Genomic DNA, 24,246 nt, shown 5'->3' with positions numbered 1-24,246 from the left:
TAGAGTCTGGTAACAGTCAAATCCTAATAATGGACCTCAATCCAAGGTTAAGAAGTGGAGAGGTGGGGAGATGGAGAGAAAAGAGCTTACCTGGGCCAGATAAGTATGTTCATCTTTATATAATAACCTTAGATTTACTTTTGGATACTAGATGGAAAAAAGGCCAGCATATTAAATAAATTCGTATAGTAATGCAAATGCCACTTCTGGAATTCAAGGACCTGGGTTTAATTCATCACTCTTCCACTTCCTAGGTACAAGAGCCTACGCAAGTAGGCTCTCAGCACTCTCAGCCCTCTCTCGACCTCAGTTTCCTCATCTGTGTTGGACTGGATCATAGACTTCTAAGATCCCTTTCAGTTCTAAATTCTGTCATCAGGGAGATGGTCTGTCTAGTCACAATTCCTTTGGCATCCAAAAACTCCCTAAAAGAATTATTTAGGTATTACAGAAGATACAAGATTTCATCCTTGGAGGTACACCCTCCATCAATAAACACAGTCCCTCCGCACGTTAGTAGACAATCTTCATGAGTTGCTGGGGAGGAAAAATTCATCACCTGTTGGCCCACCTTAGGGGAAGGGGGCTCCCTGAGTTTAACTAGACTACTCTTCAGTCAACAGATACATATTAAATACACTGCTTGAAGCCACTCCAGCCAAAATCTGAACTTCACAGATACAGCCTTTGAAATTCCAGATCCACAGAATGATAAGAATTGGAGAAAATGAATGGAGGATTATTTAGACAATGAAAATCACTTCAGTGAGATTTAAGGTTTAGGGAGAGTAGGAAAAGGAAGAAGTGTACAGACAAAATTTTTTTAAAGCAAACATATGCTTAGACGTGGGGGGGTAGGGGGGTATAGAGTGATTATTTTTCTAAGTCTTTTTTTTTCTCTCCAGGTCCCAAATCTCTGTAGTAGGGCAATCCATTTCACCTTCAAAGACAGATGAGGATCTGGGACACAATTTCCTGCTCCTTGTAGTTTGTCACACTTGAGGGAGGAAAGAGAGCAGTACCACATTTCATTTTAATCTCCAACACAAATCATCATATGTTAGCCATGGACAAAGGTGCCAAAGATAGGTGAGGGTTGGTGATTTCCTTGTGGATAGCACTTTTTTCTAAATCAGGGTCTCTCAGGGAGCATACTTAGAAAAGTGGCTTTGGGTTTGCCAGGTCACTCCAAGATTAGGTATAAATTCCACTAATACAAGCAGGAAAAATTTCGTTCTTTATTCCACGCTGTCAGACTAGAAAGAGTTATACAAAATACTTACCTGCCTCATCTTTTAAAAGTGTTTTGATTCTGTACACATACACACACACACACACACACACACAGGTGAACCTTCTCGAGGAAATAGGCAATACTCAGGGTGCCTTTTTGATCCACAGCTTTCTGACAAGACGTAAGGTATCCCTGAGTGGGAACATTTCATCTCATCAGTCTAGTATGGACCCATGGAGGCCCAGAAAACCACTCTAAGCCCCTCAAATAATTAATTAATTAACTAACTAATGAAAGTCTTGAAAGACTTCCTCCCAAGCGCCACCCCAGTGATGCCTGAAACTATGTGATTTTGCCACCTACCAGGGAAGATACATTAAATCAGTTGTAAGATACCAATATAGCTCCTCTGAATTAATTGATTAGAATCCTTTACCCATTGACAGAGAGATAAGGGCAAGGAGACAGTATGGATGTCTACCAGAGCCTTCCTGAGGGATATACAGAAGAGAAGAATGATATTCAAAGGCAATATGATAATAGAGGGATAATCCCTAGACGGAGAATCAAGAAACCAGAGTTTAAATTTCTATTACTACATTTAACTGATAGTATGGCTTTGGACAAGTAATTTGGTCTTTTGGGGTTTCAGTTTCCTCATCTGTAAAATGAAGGGGTTGGACTAAGTGGTCTCTTTTATCCCTACTAGCCCTCCCTCACGCAAAACAAAGTCAAGTGCAAGTCATGTCATTATTTCTCTGATGGCATGGTCTTCTTTGGCAATGAAGGATGAACACACACTAGCTTATATGATCTGTGACTGAAAGAAGAATCTAGGAGTACAAAAGAAAGGCAAGCAGTTTGTTTCTTCTGGCTCTGTTGTTTGAAAAGACAGGAAACATAAGACTAGTTCCTATGATTATGCTACCCTGAGCAGAGTTCAAATCCCACTTCCAAAGGGGAAGTTAAAGCATTATTTTTTAAAAATAGTTGCACAAGCCAAAAAAAAAAAAAAAGAAAGAAAGAAACTTCCCAGAGCTGGGTGCTAAAGAACGCTTACAAAGATAGACTGAAAAGATGAGCATACTTCGACTTAAACATTTGTACTTGCAAAGCTCTGTAGCAGAGAAAGATACAAAGTTTAGATGAGTCTGTTTTCAGGGAGCAAGGACTCCTTATGAATCAACAAAGCACTTCCAAATCTTTAAACTAAGTGGCCATTACGGAGGCAGAGAGAGAAGTGGAGAAATACAGTATATAGGCATTGATAGATATTTCAATCATGGGATTTAGACTTAGAAAGGACCTGAAAGATTTAGTCAAATCTCTTCATTTAAAAAGATGAGGAAAATGAGGTCCCAAGATGTCAAAAGAAAAAAGAAAAAAAACGGCAAAACTATAAGAGACACAGAACACAGAATGTCAGAGCCAAAAAGGAGTTTCAAACAAAGAATATCGACCTGTCAGGGACTTCAAAACTGATTCCCAGAATCTCAGAGCTGAGAAACCTCAGAGGTCTCTAGTCTAATCCCTACCTGAATGAGAACCTCCACTACAATAACCCAGCAAGCGTTCATCCAGTCTTAGTTTGAAGATGTCTAAGTGAGGAATAACCCACTTTCTCAAGACAGCCCGTGCCACTCTTACATAATTGTTAGAAACCTTCCCCCTACCCCATAGGATGCCTAAATTAGCTTCTTTGCAATTTTCCAATCCTTGTTCCTTTCTGTCTTCCCCACACACACACACCTAACCCTCACCAAGCAAAACAAATCTAAACTCTTTCTCAGAAACTCTTTTAAATAAAAGCTATTATGTTCACCACTTCCAAGTTCTCTCTTCTCCGGCTAAATATTCCCAGTCTTTTCCAGCAGACCACCTGCCATGATACTGAGGACAGTCAATATCCTATGGTTGCCCTCCTCTGGAGGGCCCCAGCTTGTCAATGTCCTTCCTAAAATGTGACATCTAGAACGGAACGCAGTTATTTTCTATGCCTAACCGGGCTAAAGGGCAGTAAGACTATACCCTTCCTCTTTCTGGACATTTGGCTTTTCTCAGTGGAGCCTCATCATAGGCTAATATACGGTAATAAAGCTAGAAAAAAACATTTAGAGAGAGCCTTTAGACCAATCCCCTCATTCTACACATGAGAAATAAGTTGGCAGTAGCATAAGAGTAGTAGTAGAAGGAGATTGGCACCCAGGTCTCCAAATGTAATGCCACTACATATAAACATACATGTATATGGTCATTTATGCTGCCCATTATATTGGGGGGCACTAGACCGAATTGTGCTGGACAAGGACCCATTGTCAAATCTTTTCCTTGGAAAGCCTGGGGAGGGTCCCTACCTGTTAGCCAGAAGTCGTCAGAAAAAAGGTCTTAGCCAGAAGTAGCTTCGCCGCTGCGGTTGTCAGGAGCTAGAGAGTAATTGGGTAGTCCAGGGGCCCGGAGGGTGACAGTAGCCCCGGGCGGGGCTGTATATGAGCTCGGGGAGTGTCCCGACCATCCCGCCCCCTGCCCGGACTGACGGCGGCTCGGACCAATGGCTGGCAGCGGAAGGGGAGGACTGGTCCAATGGGTGCCCGCCATGCGGAGACCCTTCTTCTAAGCGAAGCTTTTCCGAGAAACCGGTCCAGTCCTAGAGGCCGCAGTGGCCGTGACTGTGACCGTGGAGGTGGCTGCGGGGGCTTCCCTCTGCTAACTAAGGGTCCCCATCCAGGACTGGGGGGGCCCGAGTCGCGTGAGGACTGAGGGATGGCAGCCCATGGGCGGCTGCAGAGGCGCGGATGAACCGGGGTGGTGGGGGTCCCGGGCAGCCCCGGCGGCTTCGAGGGATGGGAAGCTACGGCCGAAAGTGACTCCAGGCAGTGGGGCCCGAGCGGAGGCGGAGGCGGGAAATTCCCGGAGGTCAGAGCCCAGAGACCCTAAACTGAGTCTACCAGGGGGAAAAATAGAACCCGAGCTGATCACGGAACCTCCTCCACCGATGCCCCGATGCCGCGTTGGCATTATTCGGGCGACTGGAAATAAGCCGTCACCCTGAGCCCTTCTGGGGTGCTGCTTCGCTTAATTGTTCCCGGAATGAAAGGCGGGGGCGAGGGGTGGGGGAGAAGAGTAGGAAGAGGGAATTTATTTTTATAAACTTAAAAATGTAAATGTTATTTACATATAAATAAAATATATCAATTAAAAGGTTTGTATGATTTTTTTTTTTTAACCTAAGCAACTCCAACTACCTGAGGACCTGGAAAAGCCAGTTTCCCTTACTGGGCCTCAGTTTCCTCCTTTTGTAAAATGAGGTGATACATCTAAATAAGCTCTGAGTCCCAAAGAGTCCTTGGGGAAAAACCTTGCTCACCAAGTTAAGAAGTGAACCCAGATTCCAAAGCTGTTCCAAAGAATTAGGGGCAGGGGAATCAAGAGGGAACCTTTTAGGGGAGCTAGTAAACCCTCTTCCTCCCCTGTTCCTGTGAGTCTTTCAAAGGCCTTATAATTCATCTTAATGCACCTCTCACGGTGGGGAGTGGAAGAGGTCATTGAATGTGAAACTTGATTTTTAAATAATTCGGGGACATAAAAATTGTGTGACCTCGGAAAAATCATTTCAGGCTCCCTGGGCCTCCCATCTGTCAAAAAGAGGGAATTGGTGATCTCTGGGCCCCAAAGGCATTCAACTTCTCCAGAAAGCTACTTTTTACAGAACTGAAGGTGGAAAATGAGTTCTCAGAAAGTAAATACACACTATGATCTTCAATTTAAACTGTATCATCTCCCTCCCTACTACCTGTGTGACCTCAGGTAAATTGCCTTCCCTTAGGGTCTCTGGACTTCAGATTCGTCCCTCCTATAAAATGTACTTCTTGAGCTTCCAGACCCAAATCCATAGATAGATAGATAGATAGATAGATAGATAGATAGATAGATAGATAGATAGCTAGCTAGATGGATAGATGGATAGATGGATAGATGGATGTAAATATACATATATCCACACACATATGCATATATACACACATATATGTGTGTTTGTGTGTATATATGTATGTGTTTATACACATGCATACATACTTATGCACATACATAGTACACAACAAGTCTGTGTATACAGTGATGTTCAAAGCACTGACTAGCCTTATGGGGCTGGGGGATATCCCAACCAATGACACCACAGGAATTCATTAAGTAGAGATTCTGTGTCAGGCTTGACCAAGGAAATTTAGACTGTTTACTTCCCTCTTTAACTGAAGAGTCCAATAGCTTTAAGAGGTAACCAGAAATAAATTGCCCTAACATGGATGATGGCCTATGAAAAGTGGTCCCACCATCTTATCCCTTGACCAAGCTCAGCTAAGGACTCTTTTAAACATTGGTTTTGAACTTGGAGTGGGCTGGATGACTTCATAGGATTTCTCCACTTCAGGCTCTTGGGAAATTCATTAATTCATTCTGAGATCTAACGCAACTGACACCAGTTTAACAGTGTATTGCTGATTGGATTGATTTCCTGCCACCTTTGGCAAATCATTTAACTGCTCCAGGCCTCAGTTTTCTTATCTGTAAAATGGGAAGATGAAGACTTGCACTCATTACATGACACTTCATAGATTTGTTTTAAGAATCAAATTGAGTTTCTCCATGTAAAGAGTTTTGTATTCCCTTTACAAAATACCTTACCCTTCACAAAGGGGTTCATTTAAATAAGTCTTTATAGGGAAGTGTCAATAAAAATATTCCAAACGAAAGAGATTGGAGCCACTGCTAAATAAACAACAGCAAATTAAGATAAGCATTTCTGTAAGTGTATTATAGGTAGTCTTAGTCATAATTGAATCTAGACATCTTTTATTGTGAAATAATGAAAAGAGTGCTGGATTTAGAGGTAAAGGAGACAGACCAGTGGGGGAGTGGGGGTATGGGGTGGGGGGGGGGGGTGTGAAATCCTCCTTCTACACCTACTGGCTATGACTGGGCAAGTCACTGGATTTCTCTGAATCTTCATTTCCTTATCTATAAAAATAAGAATAAGAGTAATTGCACTTGCTTCACTGCTGTAAGGATCAAGTGAGATAATAAAGTATAAAGTACAGCTACTCATAGAAATTTCTAATATGCTATTTTACACCTTGCTTGATTCACAAGATTATTGTGGATTAGAAGAGGGAAGTGGGAGGGAAGAGGAGAAAAAGGGAAAGGAAGGAAAGAGAAGAGGAAAGGGAAGGAGGAATTAGTGGAGGGAAGGGGAGGGAGAGAAAGGAAGAGAAGGAAAGAAAAGGGAAAGGGGAAAGAAGAGGAGAGTTGCTGCTGAATGACAAATCAGTCAATCTATAGCATGGCTTGAAAAAGTAAGAGAGGAAATAGTCTCCTTCTGACTATGTTTATACGGGCTACATTGTAGTTGTTGCTGGTGTTGATTGCCCTGATACACCTATAGAAAGGTGGACTTTGTATAAGAGTCCGGTGGTCACCTTAGAATAGTTCTCAAAGATTATTTTGGTTCCATAGATCTCTACAGCACGATCAAAGACCCATGAATTATTTAGATTAATGCCCATTTTTGCTTGTCACCTTTAAACACAAACATACACACACACACACACACACACACACACACGGACCTCATCAAAATCAGCGCTAAGAATAGAGCTGCTTTTAATTATTCTCCAAATGAATGCTATCTACCTTTTGTTAAATAACAATTAGTTGTTATACCAGAACCTGGGAGAACCTAAAAGACAATTGTGGAGCCAAGAAAAAATGTCAAGTAGGTGATGTTGGTCTCAAAAGTTCTTTCGTGCCTTTTGGCACCCACGCAGAACCTATTTTTTTTGCCAAGCACTAGATTGGCCCTCTGCTATCAAGGGCATATCCCCACCATGTATTTCACCACCAACACCCAATACCACCACTGAAACTTACCTGTTCTCTATTTCATTTCCTCAGATTCTTTACTCAAAGTTAGTATCCAAGATTTACAACCAATCAATGAAACCAGCAACTCTGTGCCAATGTACTATTGGAAAAAGACCTAAAATGGAAGGCTTCCTCCACACCTACCCACCAAGACTCTCCTTTCTTACTTCTGCTCTAAAACACATTTTTAAATTACAGTGTCTTTCTGGGGACATTTTTCACATTATATTTTCACCCAAACCCTGCCCTCTTTTAAATTGTCTACTGTCCAAACCACCACAATTATTCCAGCCCCAGGCATACAACCTGGTTGTCATCCTTTATTCTTCATTCTCTCTCACCTCCCATTTCCAAACTATTGCCAGGGTTTGTCTATTTAATATCTCTTGCATAAGTCTCCTTTTCTCTTCAGATACTGCTGTCAACTTGGTAGGACCAATGTGGTGTAGGTCCCAACCACTTCATGCCCAGACTATTTCAATTGCCGCCTTGTTGGTCTGCCCATCACAAGTCTCTCCCCACTACAATTCAACCTCAACTGAACTGTTAAAGCGATCTCCCTAAAGTAGAGGTCACACTCCTACTCAATAAATTTCAGTGACTCTCTGTCACCTATAGGATCAAACAGAACATCCTCTGTTGGGTGTTCCAAGACATTAATAAATTTCCCCCCTCCCATCTTATACCTTATAGACCCTACACACACATCCACTCCAAAATGTACTTCTGTGTTCAGTGATCTTGGCCTCACTCTTTCTTAAAAGGATTCTCCATCTTCAAACTGGGTATTTTCATAGACTGTCTCTCGTAGGTAGAATGTTCTCCCTCTTCATCTTTATCCCTGCCTTACTTTAAGTTCAGTCTAAAATCCCAATTTCTGTTATTGGTTCTTTTTTTCTATTCTGTATTTGTATCCTGGTGTTTGAGTCTAAAAGAAAATTTTAAAAAAATAAAATAAAATCCCACTTCTGCAAGTGTAACCTGAGCTTCTCTTGGCATGCCCCATTCTAACATAGAGGTGTCCTTGAAGGGTCTTTTGAGTATGCCCAGTTTGCTTTAACATGAAGCCTGCTATGTCCCCTAGCACATGGGTGGGGTAGCCTCCTTTGACTGTCTGCCTATGTCTTTAAAACTGGCAAGATTGAGTCATTCAATCTCTTTTCTGTGCAGTCTTTTTCACAACTCTTACCTGATGTATCCAAAGGGTGAGGTCCTAGCTCAGTGCCATGAATGGAACTGGTGAGAGAATGGAACTGCTCCTTCTCTTTTCCTCCTGCTCCTAGATGGGTCGGGAGTATTTGTTTCTGTTCGATGTTGTTTGTTTTCAGTTTCAGGTATTAGAGGTGATTCCCCACAGATCAGGAGTTTAAGCCATGGTGACCTTACAACCAGGATTCCAGGAAGGATATTTCATCCAGCTAGTCTGTCACGGAAGCCCTAAGAAAGCAGGAAACCTTCAGCTTGAGGTGGAGGGTGGGAAATGAACTAAACCAGGGTGGGAACCTGTAGCTTTAAGTCCACATGTGGCCTTCTAGGTCCTTAAGTGCAGCCTTTTGACTGAATCCAAATTTTATGCAACAACTCCTTTTATATTTATTAATACATAGTTGTTCATCTTTTATATTTTTATTTTATTTAAAAAGCCAAAGAATAAAAGAAATTTCAATGAAATAATTCTCACAGATAGACCGGTACAATTAGAACATTAGTAAGCCAAGAGGGCTAAATTGACAGCTGATAAGCTTATTTTTTAGTTCTAATTTCTCTGACTGGCACCACTACCACATGAGACTGGTTGATGAGAGTTTATGGGGGTTGAGTAAGCCAGTCTGCTATCAATTTTTTTACAACAGTGTTTCTGTTTGAAATGGAATTTGTGAAAAGTTGCAAACCTCAATATTACTTTTTAATTCTGTCTGCTTAAAAGGCCATCATGTCAAAGAAGACCAAGAGAATGCTGAAGGAAGAAAACAGATTTTTTTAATGAGGATTGAGAAGTGAAATATTATCATGTTTCTACTAAAGATGATTTGCTTCCTTTGTGATACTGCAATACCAATATTAAAGAAATTCAGTGCTCAGACCAGGAAAACATTATACAGAGTAACAGCCACAGCGTGCGAAAACTGTTTGTGATAGACTAAGCCCTTCACAGCAATTCAAGGACCTAAAACATTCCCGAAGGAAAATGCCATCAACATCCAGAGATAGAACTATGGAATCAGAACACAGAATGAAGCAGACTGTTTTCTCTTGTGTTATGTTTTGTTTTGGTTTAGTTTTTTCTCATGGTTTCTCCCATTTGTTTTAATTCTTCTATGCAACGTGACTAATGTGAAAATGTGTCTAATAAGAAGGTATGTGTAGAACCCATATGAGACTGCCTGCTGTCTTAGGGAGAGAGAGGAGAAGGAGGGGAAGAAAAATTTAAGACTTCTGGAAGTGATTGTTGAAAACTGAAAACAAATAAATTAGTTAAATTTTAAAAAATAATAAAAAATAAAAATAAAAAAGAAATTCAATGCTCATCAGCATTATAATGCTCATAAGATCACACATATTTTAAATTAGAGGGAGAGGCACAAAAAGTTGTATTGCAGAAATTAAAAGATGAAAAGCAAAAGCAAAGACAATTCTTTCAAGTAGCAATAAGACCTGGGAATTGCCACTGAAGCAACTTATAAAGTAGCTTATATACTCAGAGAAGAAAGGGAAGACATTCAGTGATGCAGAAAATGTGAAAGAATGCATTCTCAAAGTTGTAGAATGTTTGGACCCCAATAACGTTTTAAAATACAAATAACTGCCTCTTATAGGGAGAACCATAACTGACCAGCAGCATGAATTAGCCTTTAACTTAACAGGGCAACTTCATGCAATACTTTGAAAGGAAAATAAGTTTTATTCATTTGCTTTGGATGAATCAGCTGATACTACTGACTCAGCACAGGTTTTACACTTCTTTTGGGTCATAACAGAAGATATTCTTTGCTACAAAGAGTTACTCGCTTCGCGCATTCTTGCAAACAGAATGCGAGAAATGTATATCTTCAACAACTTTCAAGACAAATGTCATCAAATTGGACTGAATTTGGTAAATTTAGTGAGTGTATGTAGAGATGGTGCACCTTCCATGACAGGAAAACATGAAGAGTTTATTGCACAGATTAAATAGTCAGCATTCAGACAGTGTTGGTTCTTTCTCTGGAGGACTGTATTAGATCGTTGTATTGCTAAGAATAACTAAGTCATTAATTCTTCATCATACAATAATGCTGTTACTGTATACAACATTCTCCTGGTTCTGCTCATTTCACTTTGCATCAGTTCACATAAGTCTTTTCAGGTTTTTCTGCAACCGTTCTGCTTCTCATCTTATAGCATAATAATATTCCATCACAACCATATACCACAGTTTATTTAGCCATTCCATAGTCATGGTTTCTTAAGTGTAGACACTCCCTCCATTTAACAAAAAAAAAACTGTTCCCATTCCCCCCACCCCCACCCCAGATGTGGCAGAACATACTTCATGAATTGCCATGGTCAAAAATAAGAAATCACCTAGTAGTCAAACTTCCTAGTAGCCTTGCCTGGTAGTACTGCCTCACAGAAATGAAGTCCTCAAACTTGGCAAAGAGGTTGATGATGGGACAGCAGACCCATGGAGTCACCGGTGTTCAGTCCTCTGCCAGGATGGTACTTGAAGCCACTCTATATTAGTAGAACTTGTCAGAGTTTAGATTCCATTGATGTTGCCTTCAAGAATCCAGGACTCTCTCCACACCATTATGAGGCATAGAAGAAGGACTTTAGTGCCTACCTACTAGCCTGGAATAGAGGCAGCCTAATTCCAAGGTCTTCAACCCAACAGTTTATGATTGCTTTTGATACCCATTATGTGTTATGCCTCCTTTTCTCCTTTATCTATCCAAATCCTAATTCCTCAAGGTCTAGATGGAATTGTTCAAAGTCATAAGGAGGCTACCTTCTTACGTGAATGCCTGTTTGGTATAGAATCTTACTTGTTTCCAAAAGTTTGTTTATCCTGTCCATCCCACTCCCTGCCCAATGACACTGTTGAGGTTATCATCGTTATCACATCTCTAACAAAGGAATCTCAAAGACAGAAGGGATCTGGGCTCAGAGTTAGGGAGATGAGTTTAAATCTTGCTTCAGGCAATTATTAGTTGTTGTTGTTCCATCCTTTATTCTTGAAGAGGACCAAGGACAATCAGGAGGGTGATGTCTCGACTTCCTAGTGAATTGGATTTAAAAGAGGCTAAACTGGAAAAAGTCATCAGCCTCTCTCCTCCAGTCATCAGAGTACAGTGGTAATACAACTGTCAGGATGACTGGTGATGGCCCAGGATGCCCTTGGCAACTCACTTAATTTCTCAACATCAATTTCCTTATCAATAAAATGGAGACCCTGAGATCCTCCAGAGCTCTGAATTTAGGTTTCTATGACCTCAGTACCTAAACAATACTTTACCACATATCCAATCTGGAGGTCATCTAGCCTTTCCTTGAGGAACTATATTAAATGACAATTAAAATTTTAATAGACTTCTTTCAACTAGCAGATACGACTAGTGGTAATGAACAGTTTTCTCCAAAGAAGTTGGTGGAAGAATTGCTTTTAATGAGAATTTTCCTAGAACTCTCTTCTGAACAAGAAGAAACACCCTAATGTTGGCAGCAGGTGTCACTCTATACATTATGAGAATTTTTCTCAAAGAACTGCCTAATATAATTATAATAAGTTCTTAAATGTTATCCACTGCCTTTACTGCCTGCTTATGAGTCAGTTGGAATACAATTTACCCCAATCCTAACTTATCTAAAAATGCAACTTTGGTGATTCCCCCTTCACTCACTAGCCCCTGTACTTCCTTTTCTTGATTTAGTGCTTGGAGAATGTGTCCTATAATGTCATACTATGATTTCACTCATTTTCCAACTTCCTAAGAGACTCAAATTGTACATTTTCAATCTCTTTCTCCACTAGTTCCTTCCTTTCTGCTTTCAAATATAAATGTAGATCATCTCCTGACTTGGGTGAAAAAAAAAACACCCAACTCACACCTTTTCATCCTCTAGGCTCTTCTATTGCCCTGTTCCTTCCCTTTCTGGCACTCTCAAACTTCTTGAAACTGTACTCTCTACCTCTTGTTTCCTTTTCCTCACCATTCTTTCTAACAGTCTGGCTTCTGTTTCTACCTTTGTACTAAAATGCCTCCAAAGAAATTGCTACTGGTGACTTCTTTATTGCCAAATTCGGTGTCCTCGTCTATGTCCCTATCCACGTTGATTTCTCTGCTTCCTTTTATAATATTGACCATTAAAGTCCTTTTTCTTTTGACATCCATGAAAGTACAGTATCTTAGTTCATCTGCAACTTCAATTTTTTTGTCTTCTCTAGCTTATCTTCTAAGAATAATAATAAGAAGAATAGCTATCGTTTATATAGCTCCTACATGCCAGGCACTGTGTTACATGCTTTACAAATGTTTTCTCATTTGATCCTTACAACAGTCCTAGGAGGGTACTAACTAAGAGGAATTAGAATCAATCTTCTCTCCTTCCTTCTCTTTCTCTGAACAGTCTTTCCTTAAAATAGTTCATTAATCTTGCAGTTTCAATAACCACTTATAACCTAATGATACTAAAAATCTACATTTCTAATATCACTTCCAGCCCTAGCCTCTAGCTGCCGACTAAATATCTCTTTTTTAACTATTCTGCTTTAACTTTAAATAAAAGTATTCAAAACCGAGCTCATGATGTGCCCCCCAAACTCATATTCCTTTTCTAAGTCTCTTCTTTGTCTGTCAATATTACTATCATTTTCCAAACCATTCAAGCTTATAGGATCATAAGATCATAGTTTTAGACTTGGAAGGGACCTTTAAAGCCAAGTTCAATAAGAACTATAAAATGAGGGGTTGAGCTTCAACTCCTTCATTTTATAAGTGAGGAAACTTTAATAACTTAATTCAATTTAATAATTTAAATCAATAATAATAATTAATAACTTAATAAATTGGTAAAATTAAACATTTTATTTGATAATAAAATTTAATAACCATGCTACTAAATGATTGGCTAAGTTGACATAGGTAATTGGCAGAGCTGAGATCCAAACTCAGGTCCTCTAATTCCAAATCCAGTGCTCTTTCCACTTTCAGGATGGCAACAACCACATCTTACTTATATCGTATTCAAATCTTATTCATTTCCATGCTGAGAAAAGTGTATTGCAAATAGCAGACATCCAATAAATGATTGTATGGCTTTAACTTAATAGCTTTTGAGGAAGTGAGTACATTAACCATGCTCACTTCTATTTTTTTTAATTTTTTTCCCAAATTGCATGTTAAAACAATTATTAAAATTTTTTAAACATTTTTCATTCCAAATTCTGTCCCTTCCTTCCCTCCGCTCCCCTCCTGTTTCCCCTCCTTAAGATGGTAAGCAATAAGATATAGGTTATACAAGTACAATCACATAAAAACATTTCCATAATATTAATTTTGTATAAGAAAACTTGAACAAAAGAATGAAAAAAGAAAGTGAAAAATAGCACGCTCCAGTCTATATTAAAATAATATGAATTCTTTCTCTAGAGACAGATAGTATGCTTCATCATGAGTCCTTTGGAATTGTCTTGGATCATTGTATTGCTGAGAAGAGCTAAGTCATTTACAATTCTTCATTGAACAATGTTGCTTTTACTGCATACAATGTTCTCCTGGTTCTGCTCACTCCACTTTGCATCAGTTCATCTAAACAGACTCAAATGCAGTTCCCTAAATTACTTTTCCACCTCTGCTGTAAACCCTCTCATCCTGGCAATACTTCCTTGCTTGTATCCTCCTCTTTCAATTGATGAGCTCCACCTCAGAGCCTCCATTTGAGGAGATGTCCATACTACCATACTCACTCGTAACCCAGCTCCACCTGGAATTCTCCAGATTATCTTCCTCCCCAACCCTGCTTTCCACATCCCTATTGTGTCTTTCTCCAGTAGAATATAAACTCTTGAGGGGCAGAGATTATCTCTCTTGCTTGTATTTGAATTCTCAACACTTAGCACAGTCACTAGCACATAGTAAGTGCTTAATAAATGTTTTATGTAATCTAATCTAATCACAATCATTGTTAATACTAGCACTGAGGGTGAGATGTCAAAGTAATGGTTTATTGTGGTTTAATATTAGGAAAACAATTAACATAATTATATTAAAAACAAAACTACCCCAAATCACATAATTATATCAATAGATATAGAGAAAATCTTTGAGAAAATATAATACTCAATGGTGGTACAGTGGATGGAATGCTAGGCCTAGAGTCATCTGCTTTAGTTCACATCTGGCCTCAGATATTTCCCAGCTGTGTGATCCTGGCCAAGTCACTGAACCCTGTTGACCTCAGTTTCCTCATCTGTCAAATGAGCAGGAGAAGGAAATGACTAACTACTCCAGTATCGCTACCAAGAAAACCCCAAATGGGGTCATGAAGAGTCAGACATGACTCAACAGTAACAACAACGATAACATTCATTTTGCTTTTTTAAAAAAATGCCCAGAATAGACAAAGAAAGCTCATTTTTAATATCATGAAAAGTATATATCTAAAAGTAAAAGTTAGAATCATTTGCAATGGGGATACTCTAGAAGTATATGGTGCTTTCCTGCTCTAAATCCTATGACTCTGACAATGACTGGAAATGTTCAGAGGTTGGAGTTGTACCTGCCATGTGTGTTGTTAAAGAGATGACTTCATCTGGTGATAAGCTAGGCTATATGACCTTGAAGATTCCTTCATAGTCAGTTACACTATAATTCCCTGATTGTACATATAACCTAAATTCCAAAGGATTTGCACGACCACTACCACTCCTTTCATATTTGTAGTATATAGAGTTAACACAATTATGGGAATTTTTCATTTTCCTTTTATTCCATTGAATTATGTAATTCCTCCTGAAATATTTGACTGAAGACTGTTTCCTGTTAATACGAACTTCACCTAGCTAAAATCTGACTCACAGGATGATAACATTAGAGGAAGATTTTTGATGTTTCTGAGATAAGAAACTAAAGAAAAGGAAGACAAGAAGGAAGGAAGGAAGAAGCATTTAAAACCTCTTAAAAGACTTTATTTGTGGAATAATTATCCTCATGGCAAACCTTTGGTTATCTCAGTGACATGTAAATCTCTGCCTCTCAATTAATTCATTATGACTTTTAAAATGTGCTCTTGTAGTTTTTGGATTATAGGACTTTGCAAGCTCAATATTTAAATTTGTAACATCCTTTTTACTATTTTTAAAATTAATTGTATTTTACTAAGAACTAATTGTTCTTAATTTATTCAACTTTAATTAAAGGAAGCATAAGATAATGAATCTCTTTGACTAGGCTCGTATGACCTATCGGTCCAAGAAGTCATTAAGATTGTTATAGGCTCAAAAAAACATTTCTCTTTCTTTCTGACATAATTTTCTCTATAAAGACTTTGTCAGAAACTCCAATATCTGTTCGGGGTTATTTTTTTACCTCCTGAACCTGTGCTTAAGCATAACAAAACCTAACTTTTTAACCTCTAAAATTTCTGTACTGTGATAGCTTTATTTGGCAGCAGTAAACTACCACATGAACTCGGTAGGAGTTATTTCTCTCCTAACAACACAAAGTTTCTTTTTGAATTTGTACTCCCTGACAGATTTGTAATTTGCAATATACACGTCTGTGCTCATCTCTGCATAGGCTTTTCTATTCTTCTCAAGGTGATAATGACATTTTATGAAAGATCAAATTCACATGATTCGAGTAATTAAAATTTCTTCTTTAGGAAAATAGTATCCTTCATATAATAAAATATTAAGAGTAACAGAGGGTCTGGCTTGGTGGTGGATGTTTGGTAATGCCTGCTACTGGGCAGCCTGAGGCTAGTGGATAGCTTGAGTTCTGGAGTTCTGAGCCACAGGAGAGCTAAAATGATTGAATCCATATATTAAGCACAGCACCTATATTGTGAGCCTCCGAGAGGCAGAGTGAAGGATGATTTACAACATACATGAAACTTAGAGAAAGTAATGAGTATTAAAACAAGAGGAGAATGGTCCTGTTAGAACTATGTCTGAAATGCTAAAGCCCTGAATGAGCTAAGGCTAATGATTACTGCTAAGGGGAACCCAAGGATCAAGTATTACAGAATCCCAAACGGAAAGGGAACAGAACCTTTCTCTAAGCTCTCTTTGAACCAAGAAGAAAGTTCTAAAAGGATTCTTGTTTAGGTACATGTTGGGCTATATGGCCTCAGAAGACCCTGCCCTCTCTATGATTCTATCATTCTATGACCTCAAAGGTCAACTAGTCCACCAGTGATCAGCAACTACAGTTTTTTTGCATGTCCCACAAGCAAAGAATCATTTATGTTTTTAAATAAAGGTATATTGTATTTTAAAATGCAATAACCATTCCTAGTTCTGGGACCATTCCAACAGGCAGCAGGTACCTTCTAACCTTAGTTTACAAAGGTTAAAGTGAACAGGAATCCTCTCCACAATCCTGAAAAGGACTCATCCAGTCTCCCCTTGAAGACAAAATCTGCTACCCCAAAGTATCCCATTCTGCCTTTGGTTAACTAATTGTTGGGGGACTATCTCCAGGCATCCTGATCCATATCTTGCCCCTGGACCCAGATGGCTCCAGAGGAGAAAGTGAGGCTGGTGACTTTGACCAGCTCTGCCTCACTTAAATCTAATTCACTTGCAAGTCATGACATCACCTTCCTAATGTCCTGGTCCTCTTTGAGAACAAAGGACAAACAGTAGCAACAACTAGTTGTTGGAAATATTTTTCCTTATATTGAGCTTAAACTGCTTCTCCATAGCATGCCTTGGATTTGCACCCAAGTATTCTATCTCCTCATCTAGTCTTCTGTCCATATATCAGTCAATAACCTTTTATCAAGCATCTCAGCATTTGCTCTCATTCAGTTGTGTCTGACTCTTTGTGACTCCATTTGGGGTTTTCTTGGCAAAGATACGAGGGTTGTTTGCCTTTTCCTTCTCCAGCTCATTTGACAGATGAGGAAACTGAGGCAAACAGGGTTAAGTGACTTGCCCAGGGTCACATAGCACTATCTGATGTCACATTTGAACTCATCTTTCTGAGCAGTGGTGCAGTGGATAGAGCGCAGGGATTGGATTCAGGAAGAGTCACCTTCTATAAATTATGTGGACCTGAACAGACATAAAGAATTAACCAAGCAGGCAGAATGTTGCTTTATAAATCAAAATTTGTAATCAGACTTTATAACTCAAGCAGCATATTTAATGTGATATGTTCAATTTGCTGCAATGAAGGCTTAAAACTTTGATCAGTTAAAAAGCAGAAGGCATATATCATTCCCATTGTCCCAGATACTACTCTCCTGAAATTTAAATCTAATTCCTAGAAACAACTGGGTGATATAGTGGGTAGAGCACTAGGCCAGTATTCAGGAAGACATGAGTTCAAATTCAGTCTCAGACACTGAACTAGCTGAGTTACCCTGGGCAAGTCACTTAACATGTCTGCTTCAGTATTGTCCACTGTAAAATGGAGATCGTAATAGCACTTACCTTGTAGGGCTGTTATGAGAATCAAAGGAGTTGAAGTACTTAACATCGTATCTGGAACACAATAGGAACTTAATAAATGCTCATTCCCTTCCTTTATTTGTATTTTGTGTACATTAAATGTTTCTCACTATTACAAAAACAGTGTAAGTGAAATGGGTGAGAGTGGAGACCAACAGGGAATAGTTAAAACAGGGAAAGAAAACAGCTGAATCTGTGGTGGTCACAGCACCCCAAGAATCTCTAACAAACATATTAAATCAATTAGGTAGCAAAATGGATAGCACATAGGACTCACAGTCAGAAAAACATGAGTTCAAATTATGTCTCAGACACTCTAGCTGTGTGGCCCTGGAGAAGTCACCTAGCCTCTTTATGTCCCAGTTTCCTCATCTGTAAAATGGGAATAACACCAGCATCTCCCTCACAAGGTTGTCGTGAGGATCAAGTATAAAACATTTCATAAGTATTAAAATGATTTGGGTGATGACGCAGCATTTACAAGGCACAGGGGGTACAAAGACAACCGTCCCTGCCTTCCTGATTGTGAGGGTTCCCCAAACCTCTGGCTGAATGAGAGGAGTCTAAGGATTCTTTACTGGTGAGAGATAGAAAAGGCTCCCAGTCTGAGGCTTCAGGAGCCCCCCAATATTCTTCCATCACCCCTGAGACATATGAGGAAGAGGAAGATGAAACAATTCTCCAACCCAAGGCACGTGTACTCTACCTGAGGAACAAGCTAGTCTGGGACTAGAGAGACTTTCATTTCTGAGAAAGCTGTAGGTGAAATTGCTTTTAAAATGAGAACTGTTTTAAGCTTTCATAGCTTTATCAACATCAATAGGTCCCCTTGCCTGACAGGGTCTCCCCCCGTCCTCTTCTACCTAGTGTACAAACACATTGCAGCATTTACTTAACAAGCATGAATTAAACGCCACCTCCCATGTGCAAGGCCAGATACTCACAAAAAAATTTCTTTCTCTCAAGGACTTTTCATTTTACTGGGGGGAGTGACATTTACCCAGGGAGGTAAATGTAATTAAATATTATATCACATAATATCACCTTACATTATGGTATGGTGTGGTATGGTATGGTATGATATATTATGGTATGCTATGGTATAGTACAGTATGTTGCATTGCATGGAGCTATGTTATGTTATACCATTCCATATTATCTTATGCTATATTTCCTCACTACAACTATGTTACATGGTATTATATTGTATCATTTCATATTGTATTATATTATACTATATTATATTATGTTATGTTGTGTTATGTTGCATTGTGTTAAGTTGTGCTACATTGTGTTATGTTATGTTATACTATACTATGTCATATTGTATATTATTCTTCACTCTCAGGGAGCTTACATTCTACTGGGAGGATGTGACATTTATACAGAGAGGTAAATATAATACAATTTAAATAATTAGTATAATTAATTATATCATATATCAAGCCATATCGTATCATGTCATATCATTTCTCCCCATACCAACTATATTCTATTACATTGTATGATATATCATGTTGCATGACATTATATCATATCACTTATATTATTCCTTTCTCTCAGGGAGCTCATGTTCTACTGGGGGGATGTGACATTTATGCAGAGAGGTAAATATAATATAATTTGGGGAAGGAAAGAGCAAGAAACCAGCAAAGACTTCTTTTAGGAGATGCACCTGCTCTGAGCCTTCAGGAAGGCTAAGGATTCTAAGAAACAGTGGTAGCGCTCCAGGCAAGTGGCACAGCAGGTGCAAAGATGCCAAGTTAGTAGATGGAATTCAGACTTAGGGGAAGATCAAGTTAAGTCAATTTGCCTGGAGAGTAGTGAGTGAAAGGAAGGAAAGTGGAATAAGGATAAGAAGATGGGGTGGAAGCCAGCTATGAAGGACTTTAAATGTCAAGCTGAGGCATTGGGATTTTGTCCTAGAGGCAATAAGTAATCAAGCTTCCTCAGGAGATAATGGCACTGTCACACATATACTTTGAGAACATTATGCTTGCATAAGACAGAGGAAGAGTGAAACATATGGACTCTAAGATCTGAAATAAACTATGCTTCTTCTCTTCCCTCTGAGATCTTGGGGCCTCACTAATGCATGGATCTGGAATTATTGAGGACAGAACATCACAGAATCACTGAATCCTAAAGCTAAAGTAGACTTTGGAGGGTACCCAGTCCAACTCTCTTCTCTCCTGACAAATCCCCTCTACCACATGACAAACAGTCCTGTGACTCTGCTTAAATACATCCAGGTAACCAAAGACATGAGGCATTTATATTTTCAGAGACCCCTGAGACCTTCTACTGAGTCAAAATCTGTCTGAGTGGATCTGCCCTCCATTCATCCCAGTTTTGCCTTCTGGAGCCATACAAATAAAGCTAATATCTTTTGCACGTGTCAGCTCTTCAATATTTGCAAATAGCTGTCAAATTCCCCATAATTCCAGATCCAAGAGTCTATTGATCTCATTCTGGCTCCCAAGGATTTTAAAGCAACTATTCATCTATTCTGGCCCTCTTTTCTTCATCCTATGCACTGTCTTGCTTGATGATCTCATCAGTTCCCATGGGTTCAATTGTCATGATTCTCACATCTATTTGGACAGCCCTAATCTGTCTGCCAACCTCCAGTTTCATGTCTTCAATTGCCTATTTGACATATTTTCCAGAGTCATCTCAAACTTGACAAGTTCAAAACTTTCTTTCACCCCAAAGTCATCTTATCTTCCTTATTCCATTTGGAACCAATATCAAGCGCACCACTATCCTTGGAAGTTACCCAGGCTGGCCACCTCAGAGTCATCCCTGGCCCGGACTTTCATTGCTTCATGCTTGGACTCATGCAAGAGACTCCCGATTGGTCTCCTTACTTCAAGTCTCTCCCCACTCCAGTCTATTCTCCACTCAGCTGCTACAGTGATTTTTCTAAAGTGCAGGTCTTGCCATGTCACATACCTCCCCACTACTATGCAGCTCCCTACTGCCTTCAGGATGAATGATAGAATCCTGTATTTGAATCTAAAGTGATTTATGACCTGAATGCTTCTTCCCATTCCTGTATTCTTTGACTTTACTTCCCTCCACATACTCTGTGATCCAGGGACACTGCTCTTCTTGCTCTTTCTCACTGTACAACACTCCATCTCTCAACTCCATGCTTTTTCATTGGCTGTTCCCCCATGCCTGGAATGCTCACAATCCTGACCTCTGCCTCCTGGTTTCCTTGCCTTTTTTGAAGACTCTACTCAAATTCCATCTTCTGTAAGACTTTCCCAGTCCCCTTTACCCAGGCCCCGGTTCTAGAGCCTTTCCTCAGAGATTAGCTCCCATTTACACTGCATGTAGCATACATGTACGTAGCTGAGTTTTCTCTCTCATTGGAATGGATGCTCCTTGAAGTCAGAGACCATGTTTTTACCTTTTCTATCACCAGAATTTAGCATAGTATCTAGTAATTAATAAATATTTGTTAGCTGGCTGACTGATTTCATCTTTTCAATTAAAACATTTATAGAGCACCATAAAGTACTGCTTTAGGAACTATAGGGGATGCAAATATGACACTGATACTCCACTTGGAACCCTTGGATTGTATGATATGAGAACTGCCTTTCTTAAGCTTATAGAAAAACAACATGCTACTGAATTAATTATCCAGCCAGGAAATACAGTACATAGTGTTCTGCTTGAGTCACTGGCCAACCCTGTTGTACAGTCTCTGTGATGTCTGTACTGTTAGCCTTCCTACAAAGCTACAATATCTCAGTTGGCCTAGAGTTGTTCAACCTACAAAAGTATAAGTTGTTGCCTTCATGGCCAAGCCCATATTGTGACTCTGGTGTAGTGCTAAATTGTTGGATTCATTCTCATTGACCAGGTCTGAAATTAATCTAGGAGATGAAATGAAATGTAGCACCTTCTCAGAGCTACTTTAGACTCTGAGGTTCCTTAGAGCAATAATTATCATTTTTTTGATCTTTGTTTTTTCCTCACTGATTGACTTAGGTTCTAGTGCTCAATATACTTAATGCAAATACTTACTGACTTGAGTTTCCCAGAGGGTGGCTACCACTCCCAGATTCTAGAGTATTCTGTACGTGCCCTACATAAAAATAGCTCACAAGTCCCCACCAGTGGGCCTCCCATTAACAGTCAGAGAGTTGACACAATTAACTCAAAGCAAAGGCATTTGTTAGGATTTCATAGAACAGTAGCTTCAAAAATTCATCAAATTTAAGGTCCTCTCTTCCCTGAATATACACAGTACCCATAGGAAGTGTGGGCACAAACTCAGAGTGGTCTGATAGGAAGGCACATATATATGGAATATTTGTGGTAAAAGCATTTTATGTCTTCAGTACTTCAGGGCCTTAATGTCTTTTATCAGCTCCTCCCTCCCCCATATTTTCCCCCATTTCCAAATCCCTGTAAGTATCTCTGCTGAGCAGGTGGCTCAAATAGGTTCCCAAGGTCTGTTCCTCTGTACTTTGATTCTCCATTGCCAAAGATGGTTCTTTTTTGAATTTACTGTCAACTCTCTCCCTTTTTCCTTTTTCCTCTCTCTCTCTCCTTCCCTCTCTTCTCTCTCTGTCTCTCTCTCTGTCTCTCTCTCTGTCTCTGTCTCTCTGTCTCTCTCTCTCTGTCTCTCTGTCTCTCTCTGTCTCTCTCTGCCTCTCTCTCTGTCTCTGTCTCTCTGTCTCTGTCTCTCTCTCTCTCTCTGTCTCTCTGTCTTTCTGTCTCTCTCTGTCTCTCTCTCCCTCTCCCTCTCCCTCTCCCTTTCTCTCTCTCTCTCTTTCCCCCTACTCCCTTCTGGTATAGGCACAGTAGTCATTCCTCAAAGCTGTTCCTGTCTGGACTCATTGCAGAGCAGGTGTGCTGAGCCTTTTAAGGGTCATCAAGAATTCAGCCAGTCTTTACGTAGCCAATGGTGTTCACTTTTGCAATTCAATCAAGGAAACTCCTTCATGCTTTGAAAAGAAATGACAAGGTCTAAGCTGTCCATTGTCCCTAAAATTCCATTAAAAAGAAACTTTTCACACTACACAAAGGGATAAAAGGATATTTTTGCGCTATGAGACATTCAGTTTGAGATATCCATGTGAGAACTGGTGATACAGTTCTGGAACTCAGGATAACCACTATCATCACACTGGACCTTGGTCAGAGGACCTGGGCCCTCTATTCCTTCTTCTATAAAAGAAGGCCATTATATCAGATGGTCTCTAAGGTCTGTTCCAGCTCTAAGTCCTGTGATTTTGGGTAAAAATTTTAGAGTGGACAACCTATTTGTGTTAAATAAATCCTTAAATTTGAAATCTCCTTCATAGGACCTAGCAGCCAAGAGAAAGAAAAGGTAGGCAGGATCAAAGGTGAGACAATCTTCATCCATATTAGGGCTGGATTTTGAACAGTTTTCATCTTTCAAGGTCTTATAGGTGTTTTCTTTCTCTTTAGCAGCCATTCAGTCTTCCCCTGAAAAGTATTATGTCATATGGAAAAATTTTCAGTGGGTGGCTGAGAAACTGGGGATTTCCAGGAGTGATTTGGGTTTCTTTCTCTCATCATCCACAGATGAGGCAGTATGTTATCAATTATATTTCTATTGTCCTAAGAATCTTCTATATACAGTAAGCTTTTTCAAAGTATGCAGCATTTTGCTTGAGATTACATTAGTGAAACATTTCTGTTTTTACTTCCTCAAATTTTTAAAGGAATAACATTTGAAGGACCCAAAAGATGGCCAACTGAGCATTTAGACATAATTTTCCATAAGCCCTCATGACTAACAGCATCAAAGGCCTTGATCAGATCTGCAAACATTGTGTACAGACCTCTGTTCTGCTCCTGGCATTTCTCTTGGAGTTGTTGGGCAGCAAACACCATATCGACTGTTCCTCAAGCCACACTAGCTCTCACGTATATAACCATCTTCCAGTCTATTAAGGAGGCTTTGGCCATAAATCTTGCCAGTGATGACTAAGAGGGAGACCCACCTGTAATTGTTGCAGGACAATCTGTTTCCTTTACCTTTATAGAGATGGGCAGTGGCATCATCCTTGAACTTCTAGGGGATAACTTCCTCTTGCCATATAACATGGAAAATTTCAATTAGCTTTGATATGAGCAATGATCCCCCTACCTTGTAAATCTCGGCTGGAATAGAATCAGCACCAGGTGCTTTGCCATATGGAAGGAGTCTAATGGTGCCCAAAAACTCTTCTTCAGGCGGAAGTAAGGCTAAGGAGGGATTGACTTCAACCTGAGGCAAACTGTCAATGGCCTCCGCACTGATTGATGATGGTCTGTTGAGAACCTTGTGGAAGTGTTCAGCCCATCATACTGTTTGTTGAAGAACTGTGAATGGCTTAGCCTTTCTCAGAAATACAGTGATCCAAGACAATCCCAAAGGACTCGTGATGAAGCATCCTATCTGCCTCCA

The 24,246-nt window shown here is 39.7% G+C and overlaps 1 protein-coding gene across 2 annotated transcripts in view; it reads right to left on the bottom strand.

The window, feature by feature from the left end:
- IRF8 (interferon regulatory factor 8) overlaps window positions 1–24,246 on the bottom strand; it is a 66,582-nt gene that overhangs the window by 31,182 nt on the left and 11,154 nt on the right. The window contains exon 1 of one of the 2 annotated variants that reach the window (XM_072636248.1): window positions 3,589–3,682. The exons of the other annotated variant lie outside the window; for it this stretch is intronic. The gene's annotated coding sequence lies outside the window, so the exon portion shown is untranslated. Of the gene's footprint in view, window positions 1–3,588; window positions 3,683–24,246 lie in introns of those variants that run through there. 2 annotated transcript variants of the gene reach the window in all.

This window comes from Notamacropus eugenii, chromosome 1, assembly GCF_028372415.1.
Source record: "Notamacropus eugenii isolate mMacEug1 chromosome 1, mMacEug1.pri_v2, whole genome shotgun sequence".
Lineage (NCBI taxonomy): Eukaryota > Metazoa > Chordata > Mammalia > Diprotodontia > Macropodidae > Notamacropus > Notamacropus eugenii.
The sequence above is the reverse complement of the archived record's forward strand: the minus strand, read 5'-3'. Positions and strand labels throughout refer to the sequence as shown.